Below are 9,373 nucleotides of genomic sequence, written 5' to 3'. Positions count from 1 at the left end.
CCAGATGGGAATAGGATCAGAGATGTCCACCTGTATGTCCATCAGGGTTTGCTTCATCCAAAGCACCCAAGAGTAGCATGTAGCAGTAGAAATGTATTCTACTTTAGCAGTTGATAGGGAGACTAAATCCTGCTTCTTGCTATGCCATGAGACAAACCAATCACCTAGGAAGAATGCACCACTACTTGTGCTCTTTCGTTCATCAATGTAACCTGCCCAAACAACATCAGTATATGCTTCCAAGATGAATTCCCCTTTTTTGGGGTACCATAACCCATAATTGAGTGTCCCTTTTAGGTACCTAAAAATTATTCTTACAACATTCATATGTGACTTCTTAGGTGTTGCTTGAAATCTAGCCACCATACACACTGCCTGCACTATATCCGGTCTAGAAGCAGTAAGATACAATAAGCTGCCTATCATGGAACTATACAATATCTGATCCACTACTGGTGATTCATCATTCTGATGAATAATGATGAACAGTAAATTCTCAACAGATACTGAGAGAGGGGGGGTGAATCAGTATAGGAAAAAACTTTCTTTAACTTAAATTGCAAAGACCACTAACTGGTAAACAACATCACCGATCTAAATCAGGGCACTACCGGTAAAACACAGTGAGACTGTGAAAGACATAAACTAGTAACATTTAGATCTTCACAAAACCTACTATCTCATTTCCACATCACCCATATGCTCAAACAAGTAATACATCAGAAATATAATGACCACTGGATCAACATGCATTATCGCTTGACAGAAAACACTAAAGCATCACATGAAAAAGCATTGCATATAACACAATGATTTTTTCACATGGAAACCCAACTGGGAATAACCACGGTGGGTATGAATACCCACAAGTTGTTCTTGAACTCTTCTGAAGTCTGCTCTGTTAGGAGCCTGGTCCGGTTAAGGACTTTACAATGGGTTCTGCTAGGAACCGATCCTGCTAGGGATCACCTGGTTAAGGGATGGCTAAATACCTGATTAAAGGTTAGAACCCCGTTAAAGGTTACCTCGTAAGAGGATTTGAAGAACTCAATGATTTTGAGTCACCCTATTAAAGGATTTACAAAAAGCCTGTTAAAGTTACCCGGTAAAGGGATTTTCCAACTGTTGAAATGGTTAGAAGTCAACAGGTAATACACTGATCTGATAACAACACTTAATGCCAAGGTAGATCCACTTTAGTTCCTTTACATCTGCAATCACACTCTGCAAATCTCTACTCACTGCACCGGTCTGGCAAGAATCAAGTATCTCTTCACTTGGATACACACATAACATTTGCCAACAACTTCACAATGCAAATCATCATTGACCTTATAGACAACAATTAGGTCGGTAGCCAAAACCTAAAACCCTAAGCATCTAGGTTATCAATACAGTCGGTCCAATCCTGGCCGTTTAATCACATTGCATAGAGTAAAACAATCTTGAACAAATCTCAAGACATTCTCCATCGTCCGTTCTTCACTGCTTCTGGAAGCTGATAACCCATCATGCACTCTCCACCGTTTGCTAAGATTTTGCACATTCCCGAGGTGGATAGAGTCAATATTCTTCATGAAAGATACTCAAGGAGATTCTTCATGTGCATAAGGCTGACGTGGCAACACAATCTGATCTTCATTTCAATGCTAAATCATCACAGGATGTTGTCGGTCGAATCACACAGACTTGAAATGCATCAACCAAAAACCTTGAAGCTGAGACTACCAATCGGTAGTCATATCAAATGAAACCCTGATGCAAACTTTTCATATACCGGTTCACCTTTTCGCATATACCGGTTCACTTCATACCATCATACTGGTTCTCTTGCCAGTTTGCTTTCTTCAATATACCAGTTCATTCTTCAGCATATTGACATCAATGACAACATACAATATAATCATGTCATCAAACTCTGCACATATGCCAACAATCTCCCCCTTTGGCATTGATGGCAATATAAATGGAAATATACAAAGATATCTCTCTTCTTCACATCTTCTCCCAATCTCTTCCATATTATATGTCTTCAATACTATAGATATATTCTCTGCTTCACATCTTCTCCCCCTTTGACAACAATGCCAAAGTGGAGGCACAAACATCCATGTTCCACTATGTTGCTCCCCCTGAGGAGTAGCATCCTTCAACACACCAATCCTAAAAAATATTTGACAATGCAATACCTGACTGATGTGGAGCACATACCTTTAATTCACCTCTTGAAGGGTCAACACCCCTAATTCACCTCTTAAATATATAAATGTAGCCTTCGGTAGAGGCTTGATGAATATATCTGCTAACTGCTCCTTACTAGAAACATGTTCCAATACAACCTCTTTGTTATCAACTTCTCCCTCAAGAAATGATACTTGAGCTCGAAGTGCTTGGTTCTAGCATGCAATATTAGATTCTTGGAAATATTAATTACACTTGTGTTATCACAAAATATACTCACCGGTTCAGATATAGGGACTTTGAAACCACTTAATACATGCTTCATCCAAATTGTTTGAGTGCAGTTCATAAATGCTGCTACATATTTTGCTTCTGTTATAGACTGAGATACAACTCTACTTCTTACTCATCCATGAGACTAGTCTACCACCAAGAAAGAATGCACCACTGGTTGTGCTCTTCCAATCATCCACATTACCATCCCAATCGACATCTATAAACACTTTGAGATTGAAATCATTACTGTATGGATACCACAATCCATAGTCTAAAGTTCCCTTCAGATATCTAAGAATCCGCTTGACTGCTACCAAGTGGGATTGTCTTGGACTTTTCTGAAAACGTGCAACAATGCCCACTGCATGTGCAATGTCTGGTCTGCTATGTACTACATAGTGCAACTTAACAATCATTGACCGATAATCCTTCTCTTTCACCAATGCAGAGTCATCTTCTTTTGACAGTTTACAATTGGTCATCATCAGTGTACCAATCGGTTTGCTATCTTCCATGCCAAAGGTCTTCAACACCTCTTTGACATACTTGGACTGAGTGATAAAGATACCATCTTTCGTTTGTTGAATCTGTAGTCCAATGAAGAACCTAATCTCTTGAATTAGTGACATCTCAAATTCCTTCTTCATCTCATCTGCAAATGCATGACTCATCTTGTCATCCCCACCAAAAATTATGTCACAAACAAACACTTCATAGCTCAGAATTTGATCTCCTTCTGACTTCAGATAGATATTGCTATCTTCACTTGTTCTTTCAAATCTAATATTCATAAGATGTGAGTATAAGCATTCATACCATGCTCTAGGTGCTTGCTTCAATCCATACAAGGCTTTATGTAGCCTACATATCATATCACTATCTTCTGATAGGGAAAACCCATCTAGTTGCTCTATATACACTTCCTCTTCAAGTATTCCATTCAAAAATGCAGATTTTACATCCATCTGAGACACTTTGAATCTATTGAAGGCTGCATATGCAAGTAGCATTCAAACTCCTTCCAATCTAGCTACTGGAGCAAAGGTTTCTCCATAGTCTTCTCCTTATTGAGAATATCCCTTACATACCAATCTTGCTTTGTTTCTTACCACTATCCCATCTTCATTCAACTTGTTTCTAAAAACCCATTTGGTGCAAATAACATTTTTATGCTCTAGTCTACATACCAAAGACCATGTACCATTCTTTTCTATCTGGTCAAGTTCATCTTCCATAGTCTTAATCCAGTTGTCATGTTTATGTGCCTCTTTAAATGTTTTGGGCTCAAATTCAGAGATCATGCAAGAATTTTCTCTGACCTTTCTTCTTGTAAGAATTTCTACATCCTTATCTCCTATGATCTCCTTTGGATCATGATGCAACTTTACATACCTAGGAATGGTCTTGGATGATTCCTCTTGCTTTTCCTCTTCATCCTCATCTTCATCGGCATCTACATCAGTATCTATTGGTGTAGGTCCACTGTTACTTGTACTAGGTTGTTTTGCAACCGATTCCCAGAAGGTTATAACCGGTTCATCTCCTGCTTGCTCACTGCCGGTTTCCTTAGGTTTCTCATAGGTTTCATCAACTCTAACATTGATACTTTCAATAATTCTCTGAGTCCTATTGTTAAAACACTTGAGAGCTTTGCTCTTGGTGGAATACCCTAGGAATATTCCCTCATCACATTTTGCATCAAACTTGCTCTGGTGTTCACTCCTCTTGATATAACACTTGCTGCCAAACAATCTAAAGTAGCTAACTACAGGAGTCTTACCAGTCCAATACTCATAAGGAGTTTTATCCTTACCTTTCTTGATGAGTACCCGGTTCATAGTGTAGACTGAAGTGCTCACTGCTTCACTCCAAAAAGTATGAGCAACCTTCCCTTGAATCAGAATCGTTCTAGTTGCTTCAACTACAGTCCGACTGTTTCTTTCTGCTAGGCCATTCTGTTGTGGAGTTCGGGGGGCAGACAGTTGCCTCTTGATACCATTCTCTTCATAGTACTTATTGAATTCTCCAAAGGTGAACTCACCTCCTTGGTCGGTTCTAAGGCATTTAATCCTCTTACCACTTTCCTTTTCAACTAGTGCTCTGAAGGCTTTAAATTTTCCAAAAGCTTCAGACTTGTCTTTCAAGAATGTGACCCAGATCATTCTTGAGTAATCATCAATAAGAATCATAAAGTACCTATCTCCCTGAACACTCCTAGTTTTCATAGGACCACACAAATCAGTATGCACAAGATCAAGTAAATTATCTGCTGTGAAAGATTTACCTTTTAAGGTTGAGGAAGATATTTTCCCTAGTTGACATTCTCTGCACAAAGGATTCTTCAGTTTGTTCAGCATAGGCAATCCTCTAACTGCCTTGATCTTAATGGCCTTCACAATGTTATCAAAATTTACATGGCAGAGTCTCCTATGCCATATCCAATTGTCATCAAACTTAGCCATTAGACATTGAAAACACAATGATGAACAGTGAGTACCAAACTGGTATTGAGAGGGGGGGGGGGTGAATCAGTACAGGTATAAAACACTTTTCCTGAACCGGTTTGACTGCAAATAGTGAACTTGATTGGCAATCACTAACACCGATCATAAACCAAATTACTACCGGTTAAGCACAATGAGACTGTGAAAGATATAAATTGGAAACACTTATCTTACCATACAACCTACACCCTCATTTCCACATTATCCTTGTGCATAGACAGGTAATCTATCATCAGAAATATAATAACTTGCTAGATCAACATGATTCACCGCTTGACAGAAAATAACAAAGCATCACATGAAAAAGACATCACATATGACACACATATTTTTCACGTGGAAACCCAACTAGGAAAAACCACGGTGGGGATGAATACCCACAAGTTGTTTTTGAACTCTTTAGAAGTTCACTTTGTTAGGAGCCTAGTCCGGTTAAAGACTGTTACAACAAGTTCTGTTAGGAACCGATCCTGCCAGGGATCACCCGGTTAAGGGATGGCTAGAATACCCGGTTAAGGGTTAAACCCTGTTAAGGGTTACCTTGTTAGAGGATTTTATGAACTCAATGGCATTGAATCACCCTGTTAAAGGATTTACAGAAAGCTGGTTAAAGCTACCCTATTAAGGGATTTTCCAACTGTTGAAGTGATTAGAGACCAACATGTATTAAAATGATCTGGTAATAGAACTCAATGCCAATGCAGACCCGCTTTAGTTCCTTTCTTCTACATACACACTCTGTAGGTATCAACCCTCTTATCTAGTCTGGCAAGAATCACATATCTTTGCACTTAGATACACACACAACATTTGCCAACAACTTCAACATGAAACACAACATCGACCTTATAGGAAATAGATAGGTTGATAACATAAACCCTAAACCCTAAACATTTAGGTTGAGCAATTCAGTTGGTTCAATCCTGACCATTCAACACTTTGCATTTGAATACAACAGCCTTGAACAAATCTCAAGAAATTCTCCATCGTTCGTTCTTCACCGCTTCTTGGAGGTGATAGCCATCATGTGTTCTCCATCGTTTGTAGAGACTTCACACATTCCCAAGGTGGATAGGATCAATCTCCTTCATGCAAGATCCTTCACGTGCATGAGACTGATGTGGCAACATGATCTGATCTCCATTACAATGCTAACTCAACACACAATGCCATCGGTTGAATCACGTAGGCTCGAAACACTTCAACCAGAAACCTTTAAGCTGAGACTACCAACTGGTAGTCCTACCATATTAAACCTCGATAGAAAACATTCCATATACCGGTTCACTTGGACAAACGTACCACTTCACCTTTAGCACATATACCGGTTCTTATCATTATACCAGTTTACTTTGCCAGCTACTTAACTTCAATAAACCTGCTCGCTCTTCATCATATTACTGGTTCACTCTTAAGCATATTACCAGTTCTCTTTTAGCATATTACCGGTTCTCTCTTGAGCATATTACCGGTTCATTCTTTCAGCATATTGACATCAATGACAATATAGTATCATCATGTCAACATATTTTGTACATATGCCAACAATCTCCCCCTTTGGCATTGATGGCAATGTACAAAGATATCTCTCTTTCTACATCACATCTTCTCCTTAATACTGCAGATATCTTTTCCACTTCACATCTTCTCCCCCTTTGACAACAATGCCAAAGTGGAGGCACAAGCTTCCTTGTTCCACTATGCTGCTCCCCTTGAGGAGTAGCATCCTTCAACACACCAATCCTGAAAAGATATAGCAAAGTAAGATCTAACTGATGTGGAGCACAAACCTTTAGATTACCTCTTGAAGGGGAAGCACCCCTAATTCACCTCTCAGATAGGTAAAAGTAGCCTTCGGTAGAGGCTTGGTGAATATGTCTGCTAACTGCTCCTTACTAGAAACATGTTCCAATACCACCTCTTTGTTTTGAACCTTTTCCCTCAAGAAATGATACTTGAGTTCAAAGTGCTTGGTTCTAGCATGTAAAACTAGATTCTTGGAAATGTTAATTGCACTTGTATTGTCACAAAATATACTTACCGGTTTAGATATAGGAACTTTGAAGCCATTCAATACATGCTTCATCCAAATAGTCTGGGTGCAGTTCATAAAAGCTGCAACATACTCCACTTCTGCTGTAGACTGAGAGATACAACTCTGCTTTTTACTCATCCATGAGACCAGTCTACCACTGAGAAAGAATGCACCATCGGTTGCGCTCTTTTGGTCATCCACATTACCAGCCCAATCAGCATCTATGAACACTTTTAGATTGAAATCATCATTGTATGGATACCATAATCCATAGTCAATAGTTCCCTTCAGATATCTAAGAATCTGCTTCACTGCTACCAAGTTGGATTCTCTTGGGCTCTGTTGAAATCGAGCAGTAATACCCACTGCATGTGCAATGTCCAGTCTGCTATGCACTACATAATGCAACTTACCAATCATTGATTGGTATTCCTTCTCATTTACCAATGCTGAGTCATCCTCTTTTGATAGTTTACAACCGGTCACCATTGGTTTACCAACCGGTTTGCTATCTTCCATGCCAAAGGTCTTCAACACCTCTTTGACATACTTGGACTGAGTAATATAGATTCCATCTTTCATTTGTTGAATCTGCAGTTCAATGAAGAACTTAATCTCCCCTATGAGTGACATCTCAAACTCCTTTTTCATCTCATCTACAAAGTCATGACTCATCTTGTCATCTCCACCAAAGATTATGTCATCAACAAATACTTCACAGATCAGAATCTGATCTCCTTCTAATTTCAGGTAGATATTGCTATCTTCACTTGTTCTTTCAAATCCAATCTTCACAAGATGGGAGTGCAAGCATTCATACCATGCTCTAGGTGCCTGCTTTAGTCCATACAAGGCTTTATGTAGCCTACACACCATGTCACTGTCTTTTGATAGGGCAAACCCATCTGGTTGCTCTATATACACCTCCTCTTCAAGTATTCCATTTAGAAGTGCAGATTTTACATCCATTTGGTATACCTTGAATCCTTTAAAAGTTGCATATGCAAGAAGCATACGAACTCCTTCCAATCTTGCTACTGGAGCAAAGGTTTCTCCATAGTCTTCTCCTTCTTCTTGGGCATATCCTTTACATACTAGTCTGGCTTTGTTCCTTACCACTGTGCCATCCTCATTTAGTTTATTTCTGAAGACCCATTTGGTTCCAATGACATTTTTATGCTCTGGTTTGGGTACCAAAGACCATGTACCATTCTTCTCTATCTAGTAAAGTTCTTCTTCCATTGCCTTGATCCAGTCTTCATCTTTATGTGCCTCTTTGAATGATTTAGGCTCAAATTCAGAGATCATCCATGAGTTTTCTCTGACCTTTCTTCTTGTAAGAATTCCTGCATCTTTGTCTCCTATGATCTGCTTTGGATCATGATTGAGTTTTACATACCTAGGTATGTTCTTAACAAATTCCTCTTGCTTTTCTTCTTCATCCTCATCTTCATCAACATCAGCATCCACCGGTGTAGGAGCACAATTACTGGTACTTGGTTGATTTGCAATCGGTTCCCAGAAGGTTACTATCGGTTCATCTCCTACATGCTCTCTGCCAGTTTCCTCAAGTTTCTTAGAGTTTTCATCAACCCTAACATTGATGCTTTCAACAATTCTCTGAGTCCTATTGTTGAAACATTTGAGAGCTTTTCTCTTTGTGGAATACCCTAGGAATATTCCCTCATCATATTTAGCATCAAACTTGCTCTGATTTTCACTCCTCTTGATATAACATTTACTTCCAAACACTCTGAAGTAGCTTACCACTAGTGTCTTACCAGTCCAGTACTCATAAGGAGTCTTATCCTTTCCTTTCTTGATGAGTACCCGGTTCATTGTGTAGACTGTAGTGCTCACCGCTTCTCTCCAAAAGGTGTGAGAAACCTTTCCTTGGATTAACATGGTTCTAGCTGCTTCAACCACAGTCCAGTTGTTCCTCTCTACTAAGCCATTATGCTCTAGAGTTCAGGGGGCAGATAGTTGCCTCTTGATGCCATTCTCTTCACAATATTTGTTGAATTCACCAGAACTGAATTCTCCTCCTTGATCAGTTCTAAGGCATTTGATTCTTCTATCGCTTTCCTTTTCTACCAGTGCTCTGAAAGCTTTGAACTTTCCAAAGGCTTCAGACTTATCCTTAAAGAATGTGACCCACATCATTCTTGAGCAATCATCTGTAAGAATCATAAAATACCTATCTCCCTGCACACTCCTAGTTTTCATAGGACCACACAAATCAGTATGCACAAGATCAAGTAAATTGTCTACAGTGAAAAATCTACCTTTGAAGGTTGAGGAAGACATTTTCTCCAGTTGACACTCTCTGCACAAAGGATTTTTTGGTTTGCTCAGCACTGACAATCCTCTAACTGCC

The sequence above is a fragment of the Cryptomeria japonica genome, chromosome 5, assembly GCF_030272615.1.
Source record: "Cryptomeria japonica chromosome 5, Sugi_1.0, whole genome shotgun sequence".
Lineage (NCBI taxonomy): Eukaryota > Viridiplantae > Streptophyta > Pinopsida > Cupressales > Cupressaceae > Cryptomeria > Cryptomeria japonica.
The sequence above is the reverse complement of the archived record's forward strand: the minus strand, read 5'-3'. Positions refer to the sequence as shown.